The following is a 26,407-nucleotide window of genomic DNA, read 5'->3' as shown; positions in this document are numbered from 1 at the left end:
TTGCTAAGTAAGCTTTGTTCTTCGCAGCAACTGATATTGTTTTTTTGGTAGTGCATACTTAATGGAGTCAGACAGGGATGCGTGCTTTCTCCGTTTCTTTTTAACATAGCAGTAGACTATGTTCCCTCCAAACTAAACTCCGACACAAGAGTGATACAAATGACGTTAACCACACCCCTAAGCGATCTGGAATATCTGCCTGTTAGGACAAAGGTGCCAAGATGTGGCTGATCAATTGGAAACACTTTCCACTAAAGCCAATAAAGTATGTTTGAAAATCAATATTAGTAAAACCAAATCCATGAGAGTAAATGCAAGAACCAACAAGCTATTTACTATCAACAATATGCAGATTGAAAATGTGAAAAACTTTACGTATCTTGGAAGTGTCATACAGAGGACGATATTCGTATAAGGATACGAAAAGCTCAACAAGCATTCAGCATGCTTAACTTTGTTTGGAGATCTGTCGAGTATACTACAAGGACAAAGATCCGCATATTCCAGTCTAATGTCATGTCTGTTCTACTCTACGGATGTGAAACCTGTTAAGTGACAAAAACCCCTACAGATAAGCTGCAGGTCTTTATTAATAAATGTTTACGACGAATGACTGAACAGAAAAGGGTAGAACATCAGATAAAGTCCACAAAGTAGGGTTGGATTGGTCACACAATCAGAAAAAAAATTCCAGTATTGCTCTAGAGTGAAATCCGCAAGGAACAAGAAAATAAGGGCGACCACTACAAACTTGGAGAAGATCTATCATGGACGAGATAAAAAGTCAAGGAAAGTCTTGGAATGAGGTAAAGGCCTTAGTGCAAAATAGAACCCGATGGCGCATTTTCACTGAAGCTCTATGCTCCACTTACGAGTTCAAGAACCTTATGTATATATATAAGAACACGCAGATCGCCAGAAATCTAAAAACTATTTAATAAACTAAAATATATATTTTGGGAAATTAAGGCTCAATCGCAGATAATTAAAGATGAAAAAGGCGATAACAACTTAATTAATCTTAAATAAATGGCAAAAACATGGAAAGGCTACTGTAAACGTCTATACTCGAATATGAACCCTAAGGATAAAATTTTAAAAAATCGCAGATTAGGAGAAAGAAACAAATATTTAAATAAGCGAAATAGTAGCTGTCATTAAGAGACCGAAATTAAGAAAATCAGGTGGAGAAAGTAAAATAACAGCTGTAACAATAAAATATATGGATAAAGGTGGAATTAACGTTATACACACCACATGTAAAGAGATGTTTGTTACCGGAGACCATTCTTCTTTAAACATCTTGATACTACATACCGCGAATCTTTAAACCACATCAAAAGAAAGTGAAACTCACGCTCTTTGTTATCCATGTATCTGAAGCTGATAGATTCTAGGCGAATTAAGCAATTCGAATTGATTTTAACATAAATTGACCTGGATGGTAACACATGAGTTTTAACAGTTTTCTTCTTACTTCTGTTAGTTGTGTGTATAGAACAAAACTTTAATTGGGTCAACAGTATTTATGTAAAAAAACTGATATTGATTAAATAATTTTTGCTTTGTTTGAATCTTGTTTATATCTATTAGACATGACAAAATTGAAAATTACAGTGTGGCAATAACTCAACTATACCTAATGATTCTCTATTGACTCGATAAAGTAATAGATTAAGTTATTTGAAATAAGTATAACAACGTCTTATTTTCGGTGTGTCTCTTGTAAAATTATAATGTATTCAGTTAAAGTTAAAAGTTTTAATTTTATTACGAACAAAATTATTTTTGCAATAGCGAGATTCTTAGCTATAGTACCTTGGGACGACTCTAGAAAAATACTGAATAAGATATACAGTATTATTATTTTTATTCCTTTAATAATGGCTATATTTGTGGGTAATAATGGATTGGTATCGGCATTTTTGCAAACAAGTACTTTAACAACTATACTTACTTTAATAATAGTCATGCAGGTAGTGTCAATATCTCCAATTTCTTGCTTCTTAAAAAGAGAAATTTGGAAAAAACTTCTACAGAGTTTAAACGAATTTGAAGTTGCAAGTTACAGGTTTCCCGTAGAGCACGTTCTACTATCAACTGTATTATTAATCATTGTAGGAATGCGACCGTTTATAATATTAAGTGCGGTTTGTATTCTAGAATATTACTTTCTTTTTACGACATTTTTATCGGCTCATATAGCTATGAGTTTTAAATATAGGTTTAGATTATTGATACGTCAAGTTAAAATACTAGGGGAAAGCAGTAGGTTTCTAGATAACGTGTATATGATCAAGAAGTGCTATGAATGCATTATTGACGATATTGGAAGATTCAATTCTATATTTGGCTATTATTCTTTACTCAGTCACTTCTATTTGATAATATTTTCAGTCGGTTGTCTTCAGGTTCTTCTTGTGTTGGAGAAATTCCATCCAAAAATGTCAATTACAGCAACATTTTTTATTTTCACCGTCGGCCCATCTTTGCTTCTGTGGGTAAGTTATTTTTTAAAAACTATTAAAATAACTATGGCGTTAAGATTGAATATTCTAAAGCAATTTGTTGCAATTTACTTCATCTGGTACTTTAGACTACGTTAACAATATACTGATTGGCCAGAATGACCAATTTGGAAAGAGCTTTGTTTGAATTTTTCTTAGCTGTCGGTTCTAAAATTATTATATTAGGCATTTTGAATTGCTTTTAGATATTAGGAAATTTCTTGTCTTTATTCGGGATTTGCGGTACATATCAAATTTTTGTCTATGAGATTCGCTGAGCCTGCCATTATGTTTTTCTGAAATCTGTCAAGAATATCTAATTCTTAGCGGAATTGCTGACCGCAAAATACGCAATTTTTTAATACCATTCCGTTGCTAAGCAACGTTTAGAAAACAGTACGGAAATATTTTCAAACTATGTTAAGAATATTATCTAAGGACTCTTTGGGGAAATTGGAATACTGTGACATGACACTCGTTTGAAGTTTCATTAATTATAATTTAATAGTAGATGTCAAGTGTTTTTTATTGATGCATTTTTAAGTACTAGTATTTAATATTGAATTGCGACTTTAGAAAAAGTAGTTTTATGTACCCCGTAGTGAAAACACATTTCTAAACTTCAATGCTTGTTGGCTTTGGCTGGCACTTTGGCCACTAATCTGCATCGTTGTTCGGAACTGTATAGCTTTTACTATCAGATAAACAATATACTATTTTATTTATCAGTTATACTATTACACTATTTATTTTATTATCCCAAAAGGTGTTTTGTCTACTATTTCTAGGAATACTTCCTTTATAAGAGTAAGCGGTGTGCTATATTTGTTATAATGTTAAGGTGTTAAATAAAGGAAGGTGTTTGGTCCAGTGGAGAATGAGTATAGAAGGGTTAAGCAAGGTGAGAGATAGGTCAATGTTCTTTAATAAACGGGTGAGTATTTGCGCGAATGACTCTATAACGGTGCGATAGGGTTTGCTAATAGGAGTAATCGGGTATAGAGGTGGTAAGATGGTAAATGGGGTTAGAAGAATGACTTGATGTAGTAAAAGCATATGATAAAAGCAGATGTTGTCTTCTAAGGGATAGAGGGACCTCGTTACTTTCGCAGTAAAGACTTTCTTGCAGCCTCTAATGAAAAGCTCCGAGGCATAGACAAAGAGCAGTATTTTGAATAGAATCTAATAGGTATTGGTCAGATTTGGAGGCAGACATCTAAATAAAGCAGCCGTAATATATTTTGTATCGTATCAGAGCTGCGACTGTTTCTTGTTGGTCATTGAATGTTATTGAAATGTAGGTTTGTAGAAGGGCAAGGTTGTCCCGAGTGGATCGATTACGTCGAAACCCGGAATAAAAATTTGAAATTTGATTATATTTTCCAAAAATCATAGGAGCCATTTATTAATAACTTTCTCAAGAAGTTTACAGGTAGTGTTAGTAAGAAAAAGAGGAAGATAAAATTTTGATAATGAGGAGTATTGATTTGTTTTGCTTATTGGAATAATAGTAAAATCACATCATCTTAAAGGGAGGCATCGGATAGCTTTTTTAAGAAAATGTGTGGGATGTTATCAGGGCCTGCCGCATTGCTTGTACAGGTGGAGAAGGCTAATTTTAGTTCATAGAGGGTAAAAGGTTCATTGACGTGTGTAATGTCAAAAGGGTCAATAGAATTATTTATGATACAACATACAAGAGAGGAGTTCGACGCAAAATAGGAATTCTTATTTTTAAATTTTTCTTTAAAGTATTGTTCTGAAGCTATTTTCTGGTGGTATCTTATAGTAATTACTATTTTAATGGGAATTAGCCACAATTAAAGTTTAAAATAAGTTTATTGACGTTTTGCCGAAGTGGAAATTGAAACGTCAATAAACTTAATTTAAAGTTTAATTGTGGCTTGTTCACATTAAAACAGTAATTTTTTGCAAAGTGAAGAATTAAAAATCACAGAGAACTTTGTCATCTATGATAAGAGTAGGAACCTTATTACTAGATTTGCAAACTAAATTTGTATATGTTTTGTTTTGTTTCAGACCTGACTTGGGCAGGTATGAATTGTTAAGGATGAGACGTAATTTTGCCAAGAAGTTTTTTTGCTTTGTTTTATGATATATTTGACTTTGGCTTTAATTTTTTTGTGATCTATAAGAGTGGCAGGAGTATTACAACAGCGCCATTTGTTGAGAGCAGATTTGGATTTTCAGATAGCTTCTTCGCGTGCCGAATTCCACCAATGGATCGTTTTGCGGGTGAGAGATGATGTGTTTTTACCAACATGCTTGTCAGCCGTAAACGTAATATAGTCGGTTATTTTAAAAGCCATGTTTGTATCTGAATCAAAAGTTTGAGAGGAGTGGACGTTTTTCGTTTTAATTGTTAATCTTGTCCAGTCAGCAAATTTTAGATTCCAGTAATTGCGGATAGTATATTTCTAATTAAAGTATGAAGAGATTATAATGAGAAAATGATTACTATCGTGTAAATCATCGCAAGTGTTCCTGGAAAAAAAAGTGCTGATTTAGGGTCGCAGATGTTAAGATCAATAGCGGAAACAGTATTGGATAATAAGTTAAAGTGTGTTAGTGAGGACATATTTAACAGACAAGAAGCAGTTACATTTAAAACGTGTTTAACAATACCTCTTCCAAATATACGTCTGAATTTTAGACATTTCATTTTCATGACATTAATGGCATAGTACCATGAAAAATAAAGTCACTCATACGTATGAGTAGTTAAAGAAGTTGGAAAATTAGATCAACGAATTCTTTTTCTTTTAGTTTAAAATCGGGAGAAATATATAGACTACATATAGTAAGTTTGGTTGCACACCATGCAGTAACTGCTACAGCTTCAAAATTTGTGGTAAGAGAAAGAAGAAATAAGTATATATCGCTTGAAACAAATATCAAAGCACCACCACTGGCTCGAAAACAATGAGTATGTATGCGGTGACACTCTTCAAAATTTTTGAAGCGACCACAGTGATTTATTTTAAAATTAGTGCGTTGAAAAAACAGAGAATGGCAGGATTGTAGATTTAAATAAGTTTTTGTATTCTTTCTATGCGAGGATAGTATCCATCGGAGTTCCACTGGAGAATGATGAACGTTTATATATAAGAAAAATTAAGTAATAAGTGATGAGTCAGTGGAATAGCATTTGTCGGTAGTGAGATCTCCCGAAAATGTGTAAAAGTCGGGGTCCAGTTTGCATTTCATATTGTTCTGAAGAAGAGTTAAACGATTTTTTAAGGAACGTTAATTAGACGTGTTTTAGAGCTTATTTAAATCTTGAAGAAGAGAGAAAATATGTGTAGTAAATTTATACATTGTTTCTAAAGCGTAAGAATAACAGAAGGTGTTCTCAAGAAAAGCAATTAGTTGCGTTTCTTGAAGGGAGAACAAGGTGTCAGTTTCAGCGTATAAATTTTGAATGACAGAATAAATTATGTTGCTTATTATTCGATTTTCAGGTATTTGTAATTTGATTTTTTAGTTTTTTTTACATGGTCTTTAAATAATTTGTGACGTTATGGCTACAGAAGTGGCTAGAGTATTTGGATCAGGAAAACTAAGGGTTTCTGGTAAGATAGCGGGCGGACTTTTTAGGTAGCTATCATTGATGTAAGGTCTTTTGTCACCAGGTTTCGGTGACTGTGCAGAAATGAAGGTGGTAGTAAGATTCTAAGAGTTATCAGTACAATTGTGCATATTTTCAGCGACACTATTAATATGAGGAATGTTGGAAATATGATCAATAGATGTTTCATTTGGTTTTGAGGACATAGGACTGGATATGGGCAGGTATCGGCAGTATGATTCGCCTGCTTACAAAGAAAGCATTCTAGTTTGTCTGTAGATATAAATATTCTATGCAAGATATTTTCATGAACAATGAGAACCGAAGTTTGTAGGGAGGAGTCTTTCCGTTCCGGAATTATGTAAGCTACTCTTCGAAAGGTCATAACGGCATAATTTATATAAATATATAAATATAATATATAATAAATAATAATATATTTCGGCATAACAATTTTGCCGATTGTCTTAATGTAATCGGAAATAACAGTGTTGGGAGCGGAGGGCATTATGATAGTTTAATCACCTAAAAGAGTAGGGGTCTATTATTGGAATTTAAACAAAACACGTCCGTTTGCAAGGTTGGCCAACTGGTGAATACCGAATTAAAATTACTAAATCAAATTGCAGCAAGTATCAGTTTCTACAGTGTATAAACCAATTGTAAAAGAAATCATAATAAGACGAAGTATAAGGGAGGGGCGCCAAACCAGAACGTTGTAAGTGCCCAAAATAAAAGTTTTCAGTAGAAAAAAAAACTGTTTTAGTTGAAAAATAATAAAGTAAATAATTCTTAATATTTTTATTATTGAACTTTGGTTCAATTAACACTATTGACATATAAATTTGAAGTTTTGTGAATTAATTTAAAAACACTAAGAGAACAAAACTTTGTAAGTGTCATTATTTATGCAAGCCATAACGTTGTAAGTGTGTATTTACTTGCATTAAAAAGTCAAAAGAACAAGATACAATTAACGATAATTATAGTAAAAATAAAGCTAACATTTATTTATTTACTTAAGTTAAATTTATTTAAAAATTGAGAAATCGGCACTTTGTACGGTTTTCGTAAACAGTTTTTGCTTTTCCTGTTAAATATGGTAGTGTGGCTTGGATATCTTTATTTTTTTTTCGGTAGACAATGACACAAGAGTTGCCTTCATCTCGATTTCCAACTCCTTAAAACTCAACTTAGTGATTCCAGGTTTGATCACTGAAGTTTTAAGCCATGGAGCAAAATCCCTGTAACTTCTTTTTTATATAAACTTCATCAAGTTTTCAGATGTTTCTGCAACTTTTTAGTGTTTATCATGGTTTAGCTTAATTCATTTCAGTCAAAAAAAGTTGCTCTATTCACTACTAAGAACAGATTTTTCTTTCTAGCATAAGAAATAATGTCAATGAGGTCTTTTGGCATGAGCGGCTTGGCATGCTTCTTTGCTTTCTCTATCATGGCAAAATCGCGATCACACGCGAGAAAGGTATGTCCTTTCACAGGAAATTTATAAGTAATTTCTGAAAAGAAACCTTTTGCAATCAAAACGAGAGACATAAGTAAAGTTTGGTTCTTATTTTGGCCACCACAATTATCTGACCAGAGAATTAGCTTTTGATTATCTGTAGTAAATCCTATTTCCCTACTGATAAAAACCATGTACAGACAAGAAGCTATCTCTTTAGACCACTTTTGCCTGACAGTTATATTGCAGAAGGGCATGATGCCCCTTCCCTCGTCTTCTAAATGAATACCCATATTAATACAGGCAAGCTGACGGCTATAGTAGATTTAGGTATAAGCGTATAAGTTAATGTTGGAGGATATATCTGTTGCTGGAGATCAAATTGAACTATTCGAATATCTTAGTTGTTTCCTCTGAATGCTATACAATGTAAGCCGAGTGTTGCAGTGACAGAAGTGAAGCAGTGTGTCTTCAATGCTCGAAAAAGAGCTACGAAAGACAATAGTTATTTACCGATGTCAAAAATATATCAAGATGAATTTCAAAGATTACATAGTCAAGGACTGGATTTCGTGACAGACATCCCAAAATTCTCTTCAGTGAAAAGTGGTTTAAACGATTGTAGAAAACGTGTGCGTGGGCTGCTCACAGATCCAGCGGCAGCATCCGAAATAGTATTTCCAGAAGAAATTATTACAATGAGCGACATAACGAAATTTTTATTTATCAAGACCACTCCCTCGGGATACAGAATCTTGATGTTTGCCAGCAACAAAGCTAGGGAGATTTTGGTTAACAGTAAGGACACTGTATTTATGGATGGAACATTCAAAAGCTGCAGTAAGCAATTTAGTCAAATATATACCGTTCATATCGATATTGGTAGTACGTCAGAGGAGACAAATACAATTCCATTGATTTTTGCGTTACTTCCTAACAAAACCAAAGAGACGTACGATATATTATTTTCATCAATGAAAGAGAAACTACCAAATTGGAAACCATCTCTTATAAAACTGGATTTTGAACAGGCAGTGATTGGTGCATTAGAAAATTATTTTCCCGAAGCCAAAATTTCTGGTTGTAATTTTCATTTCAATCAATTTATATGGAAAAATGTTCAAAATATTGGACTTGTTTCTGAATACACTGACAACGAAGAGATACGTTTGCACATAAGAATGTGTGCTGCGTTAGCGTATCTACCCATAGAAGATATCGATGATGGCTGGTTATGCAATCAAGAAACCTCTCCTATTTCTGAAAAAATGGAACAGTTTTATGACTACTTTGTCAAACAATGGTTAAAAAATACTCACATTACCAAGGAAATGTGGAATTGAAATGATTAAAGACATCGCAGTAATAACGTTTTAGAAGGTTGGAATCATCGTCTGAATACATTAATAAGACCACAATCCCAATGTATTTCAATTAGTGAAGTGTCTGGTTAAAGAAGCAAAATATTGTGATCACCTTTATGATCGATTTACTTTCAATCTAGAAGGAAAGCGGCGCAAGAAAACATAATATTAATCTTGATGAAAGAATATCCAAAACTTTACAGAAATATAAAGATACAAGGGACTTAAGGTTGTGTTTAAGGACATTGGCATATATATCCAGAAGCTGCAATAAATAGACAATATTATGTATAAACTATGACAGTCCTAAGCCTGAATGAAAGTGTGAAGGGAAGATGGTTTATTTTTATTTTCTTATAGTTTTATGATTTTTTAAAACTAATTTTACTAGCCTAACAGTTACCTGATCGTTATGGTAGAATAAAGTTAAACGTCGATTACAAGAGAGCACAAAACGGTCGATATAAGAAAATAATTAGCTATACATCTCCATTAAGAAAGTGTTAGAGAAAATTGGCCGATTTCAGGTAAGGGCTCAAAACGGTCGAGCGCATATCGGCCGACACCAAATTATTTCGTAGTTACCTTACCTAGTACCTGCAATGAATAATTCCAGGAAAATATTATCTAAATATGTATAGAAAACCATTTCATTTATGTGATATTTTCAAATATGTGGCAATATGCTCTTAATCAAGTAAATATGAATAGCATATGCATTTATAAAGAAACCCACAAACATGCTGCATATATATGCACATGCATTTTGCATATAATCCAGTCTCTACTGATAACGCACTTACAACGTTATGACTTTCTCTTTCTCAGTATTTATGGTGGGGGCATCTCCCAGCTTTGGCTTCAAGAGTGCAAGTAAAGGTCGGCACATACAACGGTTTATTCATATAAAACGTATTTCAACTCGAGTGGCGCTTACAACTTTATGGTTTGGCACCCCTCAAGGGTACAAAAGAAAATTTAAATCAACAACTAAAATCTTTTATGGAGAACCGAAGTTTAATAGACGCTGTACTGTACAAAAGAAAGAAACAGTGCGATTAACAGAAACAAGGGAAGAAGAATAAAAGAAACACGGAGAAAAATTAATACGGAAAAGAACTAGAATAATTGGAATACAATTTAATTTAAAATATTACAAGACTAATTTGATATAAATTTTAACTAACAGTAATATTTTTATTTCTACTGTCAAAAACATTGATTCGTCGTTCGATATTCTCTTATTATTATACAAGTATTAAACCGTAAAACTTATCGCCTTGTATTTTTACTTCCCAATTACATAAATTGGATAATGTGTTCATTATCGAAATTGATATTTTTTCTTTTATTGTTGTTTAAGCACAAATATACAATATAAACAGTTAAAAGTCAAGAGTTAATAATATTTTCTGAACGAGTAATCATGTTTTCATATAAATTGTCCCAAAAAAATAAACCAATTAACTACATAGGCAATTTGATGCATACAATATCTGTTGTTACAGCTGTAATACCATGGTCTAATACAAAATTAAATAAAATATACAGTGTATTTCTTATTATCGTATTATTTTTGATGACCTTTTCAGTAACATTCAACACTTTTTTGTATGAAACAGGCCTGGTATACTCTATCTTCCTACAGGTACTTTGCTATGCAGAAGTCTTTATGGTGATTCTAAAATCTACATTTATAGAGAAATCTAATTGGTACAAATTGCTAAATAGTATAAAAAAGGACAAAACGATTCGAATGCCCTGGGAACTTCTCGGAACCATTTTATGGATTTTTGTTTGGATTATAGTACGCTTTTTCAAAGACCCGTACTATCCCAAGAATTATGTTTTGATCTTTTTAAAGTACGTTGCCACTCACACCAGTCTTTTTTCTGGACATATAGCTATTATTTTAAAAAATCGATTTAAACAACTGTCCAACAACCTTCAAAAAGTCTCTTTGGACACAGAAGACATTCAAGGAGTTATAAATTACATATGTGACGTTAAACAAAGCTACAACAACATGATTTGCGATGTTATTTCTTACAATAAAGTATTTGGACATCGGTTTGTACTGCAACATTTGTACCTTTTGATTCACATGGTCACAAGTGTGCATTTATTTTACACATTGAAGGATTCAAACTTCAACGATTTAAATAATGTTATAGATCAGATGGTTCAAATTTGTGGCTTATGGGTAAGAATAACATCAGTTTATTTTTAATGATAAAGCTGCTTTCATCTAAGTTTAATATTTTCTGCAGGGTACAGGCATTAAATACGAGTCTTCTTGATGATTCTATTTAATATTAAAACAATGTCTAAAATAAATGATTACAATTTCAACCACATGAGTTTAGGTTTCCGTTATTTATTCATTTTTTTTTCTAAATTTGCTAACCACTAAAAAACTTACCTTTAAGATTAGTACTAAGTAAAATTTAGTAGTGTGCGATTGTTGTTTTTCTATAAGCTCTTTTACAATGCTTAGAGTAAACGCTCAAATTTTATATTAACTTAGCGAATTTATTAGGGTGCGGATAATTCGCCAAAGAGAAGCCGGACTTTCTTTTCGGTAAATTGCTAATATGTTTCAAGTTTAGATACTGTGTTAAATATTATCAAGCATGGCGCCAAGAAGGCCAATTTCGAACATGAAAGGGCACAGGGCGGCGCCGAAGAACAAGAAAGCGTTAATATCCTCTCCTAAGGTTGATGGCTCTAAGAAACCGCTTCTCTACTACCAGGTCTCTTGCAAATCAACGTTTTGCAGAACATGAAAAACCAATTTGAAAGCGAACAATATTTAATTAACTGTTTGCCTTCATTTACAATTATCAGTTCTAATCTTGTGGCTACTGTTTAACCTAAAATTTTTGGAACAATATTCTATTCTGTGTCGATGTGTCTCAAGATATGTTGTTCTTTTAAAATTTAACTAACTTATAACCTTCCATGTCCTTCAATCTCGTAATTTCGATCAAATTCGCTAATTATCCGTTTTAATCTTGTAGCTGCTGTTAAACCTAAAGTATTTGGAACAATATTTTATCCTGTGTCGATGTGTCTCAAGATGTGTTCTTAAGAAGTACTTTGTACTTACAAATATCAGCCGCATCCACCATAATGGTTATTAGTGGAGGCTACAGAATTACAAAATCAGAGTTTATAAAATATTTCTATAGATTTTAAGAAATTTACAATATAACTAGCTGCAAAAATTAGTGCCTAATAAATTACTTAAACTGTTTGGTATGTTAAATGTAACACAAAAATTTACAAAACTATGGCATTCAATTAATAAATGGTTAACGGTAACTTGTACATTACATGTTTCGCATATAGGTGGATCACTTTTCGACAATTAATATGAATGAGTAAGTCTTGTGTGTCCAATTCGTAATCTCTTTATCACCAATTGTTCTCTTCTGTTCCAGGTTGAGGGTTCCCAAGCTGTAACGTCATTTTTAATTTGCTTCAGTGATGTTTGAGAAGAGTGCTATTCGTTTTTCCATTTGCACAAAACTCGAATCTTTATAAAAGCTTTTATATCACTTGCGGTATTTCGATACTCGGTTTTTTTTATATCGGCACATTTAGCAACTTTATTCGCGCACTGTTACGTACTTTCGTTGCCTGTAATGCCAATGTGGGATGGAATCCATATAAATCTGATACTCCTAGAATTTTCTTCAGCCTGCATGAATTCCAGTTTTATCAGTTTCTCAAGGGGACCTTTGGGATAGATCTGTTTAAAGTTAAAGGGCGCTTAGTGAGTCACTTAAGATAACAGAGTTAGGAATGTTATTAGAATTTATATGCATGATAGCTTTAAGCATTGCATAGAGCTTAGCGAAGAAAATCGAAAAGAAGGTTGAAATTGATATGTATCGCTTGAAGTAACGGATGCAGCACTTACTCCTTTATCACACTTAGATGCAGCTGTAAAGATTTTATAGCAATGTTTGTAATGCTGACGAAGAATTAGATCTAGATTACTCTTAATCTCTGCGTGACTATTAAAATGTTTGTCATATTGGGTTAGACCAGTATTTATATTTAGGGTATTAATTATCCAAGGTGAGGGGCTTCTAATATTGATTGGAAAGGTATTTGAACATTCGATATTAAGGCATCTCAGATAACACCTTATCATTACCTTTCTTTACTTTTACATATTTACCTTTTACATAAACCACCAAGTCATGTGCATATAAACGTGCTTTTAAAGGTTTTTCGAGGTTTTTAATTATGTCATTAATAGCAATTAAGAAAAGTTTAGGACCAATAATTGAGCATTGAAGGATACCGTTTTCTTTCTCCTGCTTTTCGGAATAGTAGTTGTTAACTTTTACACGAAAAGGTCTGTTTTCTAGAAAGTTCTTAATGAAATGAAGGCAATTTCCACGAATGTTACATGACTGTAACTTTTTAAAATGTTGAATCTTCAACATGTAATAAATGGTCAAAAAATACTGCGATATAATGTTGTATTGTTGTCAGAGATTCATGAATATCACTTTCCAGGTCTAATATGTTGTCTATCCCGGATCGGTCTTATCAAAAACCATTTTGTTCGTATGTAAGTAAGTTCGAATTTTTTAAATGCCAAGGAAGCATTAAGTTAATAATTTTTTCTAGTAGTTTCCCCATTGCACAAGTTAGGGTTATTGGTATATAGGAATCAGGGTCTAGACGAGATTTTTGGCTTTTGAGAAATAAGAGAATAATAGATTTTGAACAAACAGATGGGTACTGGTGTCGCTGCTAGATTAAGTTAAATAATTAAAGCATGTAATTTTTAGCAGATGTGGGTAGGAGTTTTAAGAAAATAGTTGGGATATATCGTCAGACCCAGGATTTGTTTTTTTTTTTTAGATCGTTCAGTGAGGTGTTTAGTTCTTGTAACGTTAGAGGAACGTTTAATGGAATGTTGTAGTTTTCTAGAGAGAGATTAGACCTTTAGGCCTCTAGTTTATTTTCCAGAAATACAGGGTCAAAATTAACATTGGAAAACATGTCTCTGTAGTTTTTAGCTAATGTCTTAACAACTTCAAGAGGCGAAGTAACAATTTGATTACCTATTTTGAGAATAGATAAAAGCAATCAAAAAGTTAAAAAATCTCCTGGCGCAGACCAAATCACCGCAGAAGTTTTAAAAGAGACTGGAGATGTTGGAGTAAATGTTGTGCATATGATCTGCAAAAAGATTTGGGAAATCGGAGAGTGGCCCAACGACTGGACAACATCCACTTTCATCCCTATATTCAAAAAAGGAACTCCGCTAGATTGCAGCAACTACAAAACGGTAACCCTAATATCCCATGCAAGCAAGGTTCTACTTCATGTAATACATAAAAGACTGCAAATACCTCTGTGGTATTTGTTTAAGCACTAAGCTTTTCTATTGCCTCAGATATCAGAAAAACAAGCGGGATTTGTCCCAGAAAAAGGCACAAGAGAACACATCCTTAATGTCAGACAACTAATCGAAAAAAATCGTAAATTCAATATTCCTATGCTTATGTGCTTTGTAGATTACACAAAGACCTTCGATAAAGTCAAATGGCAGCAGCTATGGTCCATACTAGCGGAAATGGGAACACGCCACCACTTAATTCAACTAATAAGAAGTCTATATAAAAATAATAAGTGCACAATAAAAATAAACAACACCCATTCTGATCATTTCAGAACAAAGGCAGGTGTCAAGCAGGGATGCATACATAGTCTCGCCAACTCTGTTTAATTATCTACAGCGAACACATCATGCGAAAGGTACTAGACGGATGGAAGGGTAGAATATCAGTAGGAGGTCAAAAAATGAGTAACTTGAGATATGCTGATGACACTTTAATAATCGCGGCAAATCAAGAATAAATGGAAGACATAATGAGATGTCTGGAGGAGAAAAGCAAAACATATGGACTAAGGCTAAAGGATAAATAAGACAAAGATCATGATAGTAGACAGAGCTCGGAATAATCTTCAACACATTAAAGAAATTGGGGGCTTTAAAGTAGTAAATAGTTTCATATACCTGGGGTCCCTAATAACAAATGACGGAGGGTGTGACAGAGAGATACGTAGAAGGTTGACTATTGCTAGAACAGCTATGATGAAACTGGTTACAATTTAGAAAAATTTTATCATAACAATACTCACAAAACTAAGGCTGGTAAAGGCACTCTTTTTTCCCATAGCCACATATGCATCCGAAACGTGGACCTTAAAGAAAGCGGATAAAAATAAACTAGACGCTTTTTGAAATGTGTAACAGTATACCGCCGCATATTAAGAATATCCTGAATTGATCATCGCACTAACGTATCGATATTAGAACAACTTAAAGTAAAGGATAGATTGCTTAAACAAATACCACAGAGATATTTGCAGTATTTTGGACACATTGCTAGAAGAACAGGTACGATGGAAAAACTGATGGTCGAGGCTAGAGTTGAAGGAAAGAGACCTTGGGGAAGATCTCTAAGCCGTTGGGTAGATCAAACAAAAATATTGATTAACCAAGGGTTACATAAAGCCTAAAAACTAGCCCAGGACAGGGAAGGATGGAAGAAAATCGTGAAAAACTGTAAAGGTCTGATGGTGTCACCACATCCCAAAAGGGATTAGGACTGAGGAGGAGTAGGATTGGGGATGACTCCTTTATACCAGAAATTTTACGTATTTTCTTCCATACTTCTCTTACAGGAGTGGAGCTGTTAATGTTAGAGATACATTGGGCCCAACTGGATTTTTTTGTTTAACTTATTAAACGTTGAGCTCTAGTCTTCATTTTTTTGTAGTTAATTTTATTTTCGAGTGTTTTATGCTTCTTAAATCTATTAAAAGCTGTTCTGCTGACACGTACTGCTTTGGTCCACTCTGAATTCTACCAAGCATGATTTTTAATAGGCTCTGTTTTGCCGATAAAGAGCACTCTGCAAGATGAAACTATTAAAAGTACCTAAAGAATCGTTTATATTATCATTCAGTATGAGACTCTCCAAAGCCTTATCTATATAATTTTCAAAATCGATCCACTTAGCCAAATTTATATTCCATTTGGACAAGAAATATATTAGACAAGGCTGACCTGAGAGATTCTCAATGGTAATAGGGTGATGGTCACTACCATAAGTATACTCGAGAACAGTCCAAGAGAGACGTGAAGCTAGACCTGAGTCACAGAAGCTTAAATCTATCACGGAGGATTCTCCAGTGCAGATGTTAAATCTTGTAGGTGACCCATCATTTAGGAAATTGAATTGAAGATCCTGCATTACCTTTTCTAGAAGTTTTCCTCTGTGATCAGAACAGTACGCGTAGAACACTAAATAAAATTATGACCGTTAAAATCACCTACGATGATTCGAGGAGAGGGTATCTGTTTGAAAAGGCTTTTTAAATCTTTATATCCAGCTGAGGAACTAGACGGAAAGTAAATGTTACATATAAAAATTTAAACGGGAGCGGTGATCTCTATAACTATAGCTTCGATGTTACTATTAACAGGAAAAACATTCGCAACTAAAGATTTTTGGTGTCATAACTCCACCTAAAGAGAAATTATTGTCATGTACTCTATCTTTTATAAAAATGTTAAAATATTTGGAATTATAGTTTTTTTTGGGGTTTAAATTTGTTTCTTGGAGACATATTTCTGCCGTCCTAATATGAAAGGTCCTATCTGCAAAATTTAGGTTTTGAGAAAATCCAGTTTTTGTTTCTTTTTATTGTATAACGCTTGGTAATTTAAAAAACTTTTTATGTTTTATTTTATATAATATGTCGCAGAATAGAATTTAGTTGCTAGTCATAATTTTGATTTATTCTTTCCAGGTTAGTCGATTTTAGATTATATTGTCACTTAGGACAATTTAACTTAGTGTATATGAAGTACATTTTTTTTATTTCTTACTGAAATTGTCCTAAATGAAACTGAAATTCCAATGAACTGAACACTTTTAATTTTATTATAATACGTTTTACACTTAATACACAATTTACATCGTAATATATGTAACATAAATGATATGTATTGATAAAAATAATAAAATAATACTAATAATAATCATTTTCTTCCTTAAAAGCATGTTCGTTAACCGGCAAATCTTCTCAAAATTATATCTCAATTATCTTCTCAAAATACGATTTTGAGGAATGTGCGCTTTTAATTTGGATATAAGATTTTTTTCTATCTAAAGTTACACCACGACATGTATTACGAATCTGGGGACTCGTTAGCCTACACTTAACGTATCTCATTATAAAAATATCTTTTAAATCAATAAAATTGTTTTCAAATTCTGTTTTGTAATAATTTTTTCTTTTAAAATGAAGACAAACTATATCTTTTAAGTAAACGCTAGAAATCAGCTTTTGTAACATATATTTGGAAGTACAGTCAGTGAAGTTAAAAAGTAGCATTTTTATTAAATTAACTTTTGATGAATTGGCTTGTTTTACCGTTTCGAAAAAATCGTCAAAATTGTATACTTTTTTTCTTTTGGGAGCAAGCTCAACTTGGCGATGGAATGAATCTGCTGCCATAAAAGTATGATCTGGCTCAAAAAAATTGATTATTATATTTTCTACAGCAATGATTCTATCATTGTCTTTTTCATAGCCCAATGTCGCCAAAAGAAATATCTTTTCGCGCTTTTCATTGTACAAATACACACCTCTTCGGCTTTCTTTGATGTTAGATAGTATTTGTAGGAATACACTCTTGGTAATGTTTGATTCTGAGATGTACTTCTTTTTTTCTAACTTTATTTTACGAAGCTCAAAACAAACTGTTTTTGGTGTTCTTTTCTAATAGCCAGTATTGTGTATTAATGTCTTTTTGCCTAGTATACGAAATTTTTCCAGCGCAATTGAATTTGAATTTACGTGACTTTTTAACTTTATAAGCTCTTATGTAACTCTCTCTTTTTTGTTTATTTCTTTCGACAAATGGCTCTTCAATTTGTTTTCTGTTTCTTATTTTCCCAGTTTTTGTATACAACTCACTCTTATCTTTATCAACTCTGTTGTTTATAATTGTGAGCTGTAAAATGAATATCTCGAATGAAATCCTGAACGAGTTAAATTCGTTTTCTTCTAGTTCTATATCGGATATTCATTGGACGGCCCAGGTATATAATCTGGATCATTCTCTATTTTGGCTAAATACCATAAGTTTACATCTATCGCTGTTCCGGCTAAGTGACGCTACATTGCTAGTACCAATGAATATAGAGGCATATGCGTGTATATTTTTTGCTTCTACTACAAACAATAATTACAGTCAGTTATTGCTTATACCTAAGGTAACATTATTAAACTTACCCTTCATCCATTTCTCACAATATATATTTACTTAAATTACAAAAAACATGAGCGTTCACCCAATGTCTGACATAACAAATACCTTTTATAATTAATTATTTGAAGTTATGTTACAAACATGCTTTTGTCGTTCTACGCAAAATTGTCCTAACTGATGCCGTTCACTATAAAATGCTACCTTAAATAATCCTAACTGCATTTCTAAAGTTAAAACGGACAATTTTTCTTAGAATCTGTGAGATAGGACAATTTATGTTAGTAAACATTGCTTTTTAGTCAGTTAGGACAAACCATTTAGGTATATAATAAGGCACTTACGATGCTTATAGGACAATTTCATTTTGTACATACATAGATAATATGTTTACGCATGCCATGAACCAATAAAGTAATTTTACCAAATTTTGCAGATAGGACCTTTCATATTAGGACGGCAGTATTATTTCGGTAGAGAATTCAGAAATAAGTTTTGTAAGGTTGGATATAGATGGAAAAATCCATCTATATTCAATTGCAGTCGTTTAGTGAATTATGTTATATACGAAAAATATAAATTTATGGGTAAACCTGAGATGACTCGCCCTCGGATTCAGAGATGTCGTTACCCAAGTGTCGGAGGATTTTCTTTCTTAAGAAGGTGATATAAGGATTGGTTGATCTATCTTTTAATTGTGAATGAATTTTAGTTAGCATATAAACTAATCCCAGCAGGTCAGAAGTAAACTCTTGAATTATGTTAGAAGGATCTTGCAAGCCGATAACATTGCTTAGAAATAGATTTAATTGGTCAAAATTGAGAACAAATGTGGGTAAATGATTTTGGATAAAATCTTTGGCAGGCTCAAGGTTATATGATTTTGTTGATTTTATGAATGTATGCTCCTCATTACTTTTAACCTTCTTGACTCTAGGTTTGGATGTAGGTACGGCAAATGATTTATCTGTATGAGTTGTTTCTGGAAACGCAAGAACATCATTGATACTAAGTTTCGGCTGAAGATCGATATTAATTACTTTGCAGTTTTCCATAATGTTAACTTCTCCTTAACCATTAGCAATGTTAGGATTGCTTATGGACATGGATGATTATTTGCTAATTTTTCCTGGACGGAAATTTGTTAGTTTGATATGGATGTTGCTGCAGGTTGAGGCATGATGTGAAGGGAGCAAGGAATAGAAGGTTAACTGTTATTAGAATCAATTAAATTTGTTGTTGATGCCAGTTTATTGGGACAGTTGGTGGCGATATGTCCAGACATTTTGCAGTTATAATAGGCCATAGTTTCTTGAGATGAGAATATTCGATATGTTGTATTATCGAAGTCTAAGGTGAATGAAGATATTATGGGGACTGACGTATATGACTGTCTTCTGAAACTCAAAATATGAATATATTCGGAATAAGTGAAACTGATTTTTAGAAAAGTGACAGGAGAGACCATATTAAGTCCTATACTTTGTAAATAATCAACTAAGAGACTGTGTGGTATTGTTGGATATACTTTAGAAAAAACAATACGTTCCGCTGGTGAATTAGTCTTCTAGCTTGTACAATATTGTTCTGGATCTCTATTTGTTCAGGGTTTTGCATGAATTCGTCCCCGATTTGTTTGTTTGAGAATTTTGTTTCAAGCATTGAGAAGTACAGAATCTTAAATTATTGTTTCATTCCTTTGCTATTAAAAATGTATTAAAATGGTGTACAATTCAAACATGCACGAATATTGTAATAATTTCAGACTCAAAGTCAACATTACAAGCTACTATAGTTTATTTTTATGAACGAGAGAGTAATTAGCATAATTTTAACTGGTAGCTCCGACCACTCCATGGGCGTGCTCAAGATTAATTGAAAAATTACTTTGAATAATTGTAAAAAATAAATGAATTATTTCAGTGTTATAAAGTGTTATGTGTATGTAAACAAAAGTGACCTCTTGTATCACACACTATATTAGAACTGACTGGCCTACATTAAAAAGGGTTTTAAAAAATTCACATTTTTTTTTAATTTTTAAAAATTACAAAAGAGAAAAAGAGTTTTTAAAACCGTCTAAGGTATATTAAATAGATGAATAAAAATATTAATATAAAACTTACAGCTACTTGTTACAAAGCCAAATCAGATTCAGAAGATGAACTTTCAGAACCAAGATTTATAATAACTGGCTCGATCATTTTATCAGTAATATTGTCCAGCTTCCACATTTTTTCCTTTTCTTTAATAGTGTGATTTACTGCCTTTTCCCAGTTTTCAGGTTTTACATTATTTACGGTCTCCAAAAACAACTGTTTAACATCGTGAATTTTAAAAGTGGTATTTTTTCTTGAAACTTCACTCTTTATCTGTGTCCATACCAGTTCAATCGGGTTTAATTCACAATGATATGGTGGGGATCTAAGTACTGTCATTCCACGATTTTTGGCAATTTCATCAATTTCGTATTTTTATATTTTTCTTTATGAAGGGCACACAACGAATAAAGTTCCTTTCTTATAGATCCGGGATGGTACGTAATATTTTTTGAACTCAGCCAATTCTGCAAGTCTTTTTTTAACCACTTGGTTGTGGGCAGTCCTTCTATAAGTCTGGAGTGATAACTTGCATTATCCATTACTATTACACAGTTCTTAGGAAGAAGATCTATCATTTGTTCGAACCATTCTTGAAAGACATCAGCGTTCATGTCTTCATGGTAGTCACCGGTACGAGTTGATTCAAAAGTTAATAAACCACCTTCAACAAAACCGTCTGAACTGCCAATGTGTACTATTATCAGCCTGCGTCCCTTTCCTGATGGTGGGTTTAAACCAGTAGATAAGTTATTTACAAAAGCGTGCCTTTGACTTGTAACAGTTTCATCCTGCCAAAATTTATTTGGTGTATATTCAGGTTTTACATTATTTACGGCCTCCAAAAACAACTGTTTAACATCATGAATTTTAAAAGTGGTATTTTTTCTTGAAACTTCACTCTTTATCTGTGCCCATACCAGTTCAATCGGGTTTAATTCACAATGATATGGTGGGGATCTAAGTACTGTCATTCCACGATTTTTGGCAATTTCATCAATTTCGTATTTTTTAAATTTTTCTTTATGAAGGGCACACAACGAATAAAGTTCCTTTCTTATAGATCCGGGATGGTACGTAATATTTTTTGAACTCAGCCAATTCTGCAAGTCTTTTTTTAACCACTTGGTTGTGGGCAGTCCTTCTATAAGTCTGGAGTGATAACTTGCATTATCCATTACTATTACACAGTTCTTAGGAAGAAGATCTATCATTTCTTCGAACCATTCTTGAAAGACATCAGCGTTCATGTCTTCATGGTAGTCACCGGTACGAGTTGATTCAAAAGTTAATAAACCACCTTCAACAAAACCGTCTGAACTGCCAATGTGTACTATTATCAGCCTGCGTCCCTTTCCTGATGGTGGGTTTAAACCAGTAGATAAGTTATTTACAAAAGCGTGCCTTTGACTTGTAACAGTTTCATCCTGCCAAAATTTATTTGGTGTATATTCAGGTTTTACATTATTTACGGCTTCCAAAAACAACTGTTTAACATCATGAATTTTAAAAGTGGTATTTTTTCTTGAAACTTCACTCTTTATCTGTGCCCATACCAGTTCAATCGGGTTTAATTCACAATGATATGGTGGGGATCTAAGTACTGTCATTCCACGATTTTTGGCAATTTCATCAATTTCGTATTTTTTAAATTTTTCTTTATGAAGGGCACACAACTAATAAAGTTCCTTTCTTATAGATCCGGGATGGTACGTAATATTTTTTGAACTCAGCCAATTCTGCAAGTCTTTTTTTAACCACTTGGTTGTGGGCAGTCCTTCTATAAGTCTGGAGTGATAACTTGCATTATCCATTACTATTACACAGTTCTTAGGAAGAAGATCTATCATTTGTTCGAACCATTCTTGAAAGACATCAGCGTTCATGTCTTCATGGTAGTCACCGGTACGAGTTGATTCAAAAGTTAATAAACCACCTTCAACAAAACCGTCTGAACTGCCAATGTGTACTATTATCAGCCTGCGTCCCTTTCCTGATGGTGGGTTTAAACCAGTAGATAAGTTATTTACAAAAGCGTGCCTTTGACTTGTAACAGTTTCATCCTGCCAAAATTTATTTGGTGTATATTCAGGTTTTACATTATTTACGGCCTCCAAAAACAACTGTTTAACATCATGAATTTTAAAAGTGGTATTTTTTCTTGAAACTTCACTCTTTATCTGTGCCCATACCAGTTCAATCGGGTTTAATTCACAATGATATGGTGGGGATCTAAGTACTGTCATTCCACGATTTTTGGCAATTTCATCAATTTCGTATTTTTTAAATTTTTCTTTATGAAGGGCACACAACGAATAAAGTTCCTTTCTTATAGATCCGGGATGGTACGTAATATTTTTTGAACTCAGCCAATTCTGCAAGTCTTTTTTTAACCACTTGGTTGTGGGCAGTCCTTCTATAAGTCTGGAGTGATAACTTGCATTATCCATTACTATTACACAGTTCTTAGGAAGAAGATCTATCATTTCTTCGAACCATTCTTGAAAGACATCAGCGTTCATGTCTTCATGGTAATCACCGGTACGAGTTGATTCAAAAGTTAATAAACCACCTTCAACAAAACCGTCTGAACTGCCAATGTGTACTATTATCAGCCTGCGTCCCTTTCCTGATGGTGGGTTTAAACCAGTAGATAAGTTATTTACAAAAGCGTGCCTTTGACTTGTAACAGTTTCATCCTGCCAAAATTTATTTGGTGTATGACCCTCGTTGATCCATGTTTCATCAAGATAAAATATTTTTCTTTTTTGGTTTCTCATTTCCTTTATAGTTCTTAGAAAATGTCTTCTCCATATGACAATATCGCTTCTTTCTAATAAAATAGACTTTCTGGGATTCTTTTTCCAGCGGAAGCCTATTTCTTTTAAAAGTTTCCATAACGTACTTCGACTCATTTCTGGGTAATCCTTATCATCTCGAACTGAGACAAGAACTTTATCCAATGTTGGAAATTCTTGTCTAAAGAAGAATTCATGCACTTTCCGTCGAAGTCCTTCTTTACAATGATATTATATTTGAAATTTTGGTTTCCCTGGAGCATTACGTGGCATTTGAAAACTACCACATTTCTCTTCTTTAATAACTCTGTAAGTCGTAGATTTCCCAACACCAAGTGTACTGCTAACTAACTCAACGGTATCATCAACACTTTCACATAAACGTTTGTCTGTAAATTATTTAAAACAATTAAATATTAATGTTTTTTCATTAACTGTTAGAGGACCAATTTTTCGGCGTTTACACGGCACTTCCAAATTTTCCATAACACTAGTATACACAATAAACTGCACCTTGCAACTGAAGTACCTACTTTTAGTGAACTGTTAAGAATTTTGAATACGCCACTTGGACCTTCCTATATACAAAATGGAAAAACCCACTATCACATTTTCTGTGGAATAAGTTTAGAAGGTAATTATCTAGTCAATTACTGTCGTAGATTCCTGGAATTAAAGAATTAAATGTTTGATTGTTGAAACCCTTACTTCGTGGAATGCACTCATTTCAGATAAAATAAAACGTTTTATTTTATCTAAAGAATTAAACTTTATTTTGCAAATAGGCAAAGAATTAAACTTTATTTTGCAAATAGATGAAATAAAACGTTTTATTTTATCTAAAGAATTAAACTTTATTTTGCAAATAGGTAGGTACTTATTAAACTTTTATTGGTTATATATAACCAATAAAATAAACATCTTACATTTCTTGCAAATTCATTAGTACCTGTTAACCTCCATCACTCCGACACTGGCAACCTTATTTAGGGATTAGTAACCCTCACAACTATTGTATTCTATTCTGCTCCAACCTTTATACCTGTTGGTCATACTCAATTTAAAATTGTTTTCCTATATACTTCTGTAAACTTGTTGACAAATATCTGTTTTTATTGAGTCACCCGTATCAACAGTTTAGGGATTTGCATACATAATTTATTGTTTTATTACTCTCTCATACATAAAAATACACTATAGCGGTCACCAACTAAATCAATTCCGAAATGCCTTAATTTTGAACATATAAAAATAATTATGGACTTTAAGCAAAGTAATTTAACTGTTTCGTTTTTTTGGAAGAACGGACATTGCGGAGTCGAAGGTAATAAAATTGCGGATATGGCCGCAAAAAGTACTCACAGTTGCTACCGTATTTATCATTTCATCTATAATTATTATGCTAGAGCCTAAATGTCAGTATTGACTCGTTTAAAATTAAACCATAGTCGCTTTCCATTCCAGTTATATAAAATTGAAATACCTAACTCTCCTGTCTGTATTAGTGACAATGTATCTATTGATGATCTAAATCACATATTCCTCGAATGTTCTCTGAACTCTCGATTCTATTCAATTCTGTATCAAGAACTCATTCACAATGAGTTTCCATTGCCGCTAAATATTACATCTCTCCTGTCTTCCTCAGATAAATCGGTGTACTTGATTTCATCATTATTTTATCCGAAATTCAAAAATAGTATTATAGTTAAAGTATAAAGAATATTTACAGTATAAAGAAATAGACAACATGAAACATTTCAAATAATTATTAGTTTTCATGTTTTGTGGCAAATATATTTTGTCTAATGCCATGATACTCCACACAATATGTGATCAATATAATCAAATTAACATTGGTGGATAAAAAAATCATTAAAGCCCGATTCTCACTATCATGCAAGGCAAGTAATTGGCATGGGCAAGGCATCGTCTCGGCAAAATACATTTTACATTAAATCTTATTAACTTCACGGGATTTAATTCACACTATGCGTGCCAGGCACCGGTAGCCGATGGGCTTTGCATGCCACGTTCTTTCGAGACAATATTTGCCTATCATGTGCCGTGCAGGTCACGACAAGTCTGAATACCTTACCGGCAAGCAACCGGCAATAGTGGTTGTTTGAAATCAGTTTCATAGTGACGATAGAGAATTGCAGAAACTTTACGCGTTGTAATGGATGACGAGGATGAATCAAACCCTGAAAATCCTAATGTTCCTGAAAGGTCCTCCGTCTGCTACGCAGACGATACACCTAAAAAAAGAAAATCACCCAAACAAAAAAACAAAGATAATTCTACTCTACAAACTGCTAGTGGTACTCTTATGAAATATTTACTAGAAGAGTAAAAAAAAAACAAAGTGAACAAAAAGACGAACTTGATTATTTTTTTGATAGCATTAAAAATAGCATAAAAAAATTTTCACCTGCTGATAAGTATCTTGTGAAAAATAAAATCTTTACCATTGTCTCTGATATTGAAGGTAAATATATTGGCCAACAGTTTCCTCAACAATTTCCCATAACTTATTATTCCCACAATAAACCACCTAATACACCATACCAAGGTAGTCAACAACTTCCACACCACCAAGATAAGCTAACATCTTTACCATATCCATATGCGACTGCTTCAGCAATATCAGTGCCATCTGGTCCGTCTTCAAGTTGCTCTATGCCTCCATCATCAGCAGCCTCTTTATATTATGAAAATTTTTCACCGACGGATACTGAATGATGAGACATATTATGTTACTGATTATAGTTCTTTTGTTACTAGGTAGTAAGTTAGAATATAGTATATTTTTTAGTTTTTTAAATGGTAGGTACCTTGAGAATTTTTGATATGTTACTTCTAGAATACAGTCTATTTTGATATGAAAGAATAAAAGTATTTTTTAAAAATCTGTAGAGCTAATTAAAAACTATAATAAACCCAAATAAAATAATTCGTCATTATAAATATACCCTTTCAATTCAAAATTAAAATATAATAGGGTGGAGACAAAATAACGACACGTAAATAGTTTCAGTACATACCTTAAGCAGACTCCAAGTTTTTGCATCGGTGAAATGGATTCCGGGAAAGAAGTATTTTGTTTTTGAAGAGGTCCCTCAATATGCGTCACTAAGTTGTTAAATTCATCCATGGTCATTCGGTAATATTTAAAAAAATTTGTCTGATCGTCTAAAAGTTCTGAGTATAACGTTGCGAATTCTCCTTCTTCATTGCGGTTCTTTAGCATTTTATGCACCCAAAAACGTCTTTTT

At 33.0% G+C, this 26,407-nt stretch overlaps 1 protein-coding gene across 1 annotated transcript in view; it reads left to right on the top strand.

Moving 5' to 3' along the window:
* The first annotated feature begins 2,342 nt into the window (after positions 1 to 2,342).
* The window catches only part of LOC140439454 (uncharacterized), an 80,641-nt gene continuing 56,576 nt past the window's right edge, over positions 2,343 to 26,407 (top strand). The window contains exon 1 of the transcript XR_011950628.1: positions 2,343 to 2,501. The gene's annotated coding sequence lies outside the window, so the exon portion shown is untranslated. The remainder of the gene's footprint in view (positions 2,502 to 26,407) is intronic.

Source organism: Diabrotica undecimpunctata, chromosome 1 (genome assembly GCF_040954645.1).
Source record: "Diabrotica undecimpunctata isolate CICGRU chromosome 1, icDiaUnde3, whole genome shotgun sequence".
NCBI lineage: Eukaryota > Metazoa > Arthropoda > Insecta > Coleoptera > Chrysomelidae > Diabrotica > Diabrotica undecimpunctata.
This window is presented reverse-complemented; position numbering and strand designations above follow the sequence as displayed.